General features: G+C 33.8%; 1 long non-coding RNA gene across 1 annotated transcript; it reads right to left on the bottom strand.

Annotated features, from left to right (window-relative positions):
- Positions 1–287: 287 nt before the first annotated feature.
- Positions 288–1,402, bottom strand: LOC124532800. The gene is made up of 3 exons (XR_006966670.1): positions 1,315–1,402; positions 1,064–1,228; positions 288–458 (listed from the first exon to the last, which is right to left on the bottom strand). It is a non-coding gene; the product is annotated as an uncharacterized LOC124532800 (long non-coding RNA).
- Positions 1,403–2,559: the final 1,157 nt, after the last annotated feature.

Below are 2,559 nucleotides of genomic sequence, written 5' to 3'. Positions count from 1 at the left end.
CGAACGCGTAGAGGTATTGTAACACATTTACAAACAAAACCCTTACTGTTATATTTTACAGTTGATTGCATAATTAGTTTAAATGACGTCATAGATTTGTACGAATTTAGAAACAGTAATAAAACAACTTGGAATATAAAAAAAGCATTTAATTTTTGATTATATCTCTGAAAAACATTTTTATTTCCTATATTTATTTCATTAATTTTTTAAAATACAAACATTCATTTTATCAAATGATTAACAACAATAACAAAAAATTAATCTGATAAAGTCGTTACGATAAGAAAGCTTTTCCGTAGTTTACGTATTTTCCACACTGTTCACTTCAGCATATGGACCTCGATGTAAAGTATTCGTAATGAAAATTCAAGTCACTAAACATGTGCATATTTCTGCCTTTGATTTCTTGTAAACTGCATTAATACTAAGCTGTACGTAGTCACGAAACTAATGGTCTAAAATATATCAAAATTAATGTTAACACGTGTTTAGAGAAGTAATATTACAAACCATTTAATGTTCAACTTAACACTTTAAAGATCTTTATTTGAATTCACCGTCTAGTCTTAATGATATATGCCTCTTCGAATTTCACATTTTTTATTCGAATTCATAGAAAAAAAATACTGGATTCGAAACTTTTTACATAAATGGTAGCTTAGCTAAAAATTTTGTATTTAATATTTTGGTGTTCTTGTTACGGTAGTTGTGAATGGATAGAGTAAGGAATGAGTACACAAGAGGAAGTTTGAAAGTGACACCGACAGCCGAGAAGTTATGCGGAAGTCGCCTGTCATGGTATGAATAAGGAACATATTGTGAGGAAGGCTTTGAGTATGGATGTTGATTCATATAGAGGTAGAGGACACCCAAGAAACGATGGATGGATTGTGTGAAACACGACATGGTTAGAAAGAATTTTACTTGTGAGATGACGTCTGACAGAGAAGTACGAAAGGAGAAGACATGCTGCGCCGACCCCAAATAAAATTGGGATTGGAAAGGGCAGGAGGATGATGATGTTACAGTAGTCGAGTCCAAAAAAGATATATTCAAAGACCTTAATAAAGAGCGATCGCTGAACTGAGAACATTCGTAACGGCGATAGATGTGGCTGATTCAGAAGGAGTTGTTTGAACATCAGATCAAGTTGCAGAGGGGTGGACTTCCCTACAGGCGTCATGTTATATATAAGCTTTGTCAGAACTATTTGTATTTCAGTCACCTGAAAATAGGATTCCGTAGTTATTTAACAAATGCAAGGTCAAGCAAATGCGTCTGTCTTAAAGGAAATAGTTCATTTAAAATTACCTCCGACTGAATTTGGTGCCATGGTTCGACAAATAGTAAAGTAGCAACCACATATTTAGTACACCAAAGCAACTGGAGACAGATATTCAATTGTTGATGGATATCGCCTGCTACGAAACAAAAAAAAGTAATGCTACTCTTTCAAAATATTGCCAATATAAAAAATAAAATCTTGCTAAGCAAATAAATTTTAATATTTTGATGTATGAATAAAATAACATACTGTATTCAAAAAAACTGTCAATTAAATTGACAAAGGTGAACATAAACAGCAGAGTATTCGCTGAAAAGATCAGAAACATAACAACACCGTGTGATGCATTCAGTTGCTTGACTAAACCGCAAATAGACACATATGCCTTCGTTAGATCGCTGACACGTTGACATGTAGCAGCAGAAACAGAATCTGAAACAGAATTTACTCCTTAAATGCTGCAGGCTTTGAGATTTAAAAGTGTACATATTATTATTGACATTGAGCTGAGATGGCCCCGTGATTAGAACGTCCATCTTAACCGATGATTTAAGGGTACAAAAGCAGGCAAGCACCACAGAATATTCATGTGGTTAACTTGTGTTTATAATTCATTTCCTGCTCGGCGGTGAAGAAAAACATCTTGAGGAAACCTGCATTTGTCTAATTTCATCGAAATTCTGCCACATGAGCATTCCACCAACCCACATTGGAACAGCGTAATGGAATATATTCCAAACCTTCTCCTCAAAGGGAGAGGAGGCCTTAGTCCAGCAGTGGGAAATTTACAGGCTGTTACTTTACTTACTTTTACTGTGTATATCGTCGTTCAAGTGCCTAAACTTCGTAGTCATGGTCTGCAGTACGCAGTGGACATCAACGTTAATCAACATAACCTCCATTTCCATCAGCAATAATTCATAACCATAAACACTTAAAATAAAGTTTAACAGTTCCAATAACACTGAAAGAAGATGTCACGAGAATAAAAGTAAATATTTAAATTGAATGATTTGAGTAAATTCGGTAAATAATACAGACTTACATTTTTTTGAATTAAAATTGAAATATTTTGTAAAAAGATTTAACAAAGCGTATAAAATTAAAGACACCGAAGGAATCTTAACGAACAACCTTTTGTTGCGATTTATGTCACTGTTGCAATTAACATCTTTGTTTATCTAAAATATAACATATATTCATCAAACGGAGAGGAGGCCATAATCCAGCAGTAAGAAATTTACAGGCTGTTGTTGTTGAACTAATGTGGA

The sequence above is a fragment of the Vanessa cardui genome, chromosome 10 (assembly GCF_905220365.1).
Source record: "Vanessa cardui chromosome 10, ilVanCard2.1, whole genome shotgun sequence".
NCBI lineage: Eukaryota > Metazoa > Arthropoda > Insecta > Lepidoptera > Nymphalidae > Vanessa > Vanessa cardui.
This window is presented reverse-complemented; position numbering and strand designations above follow the sequence as displayed.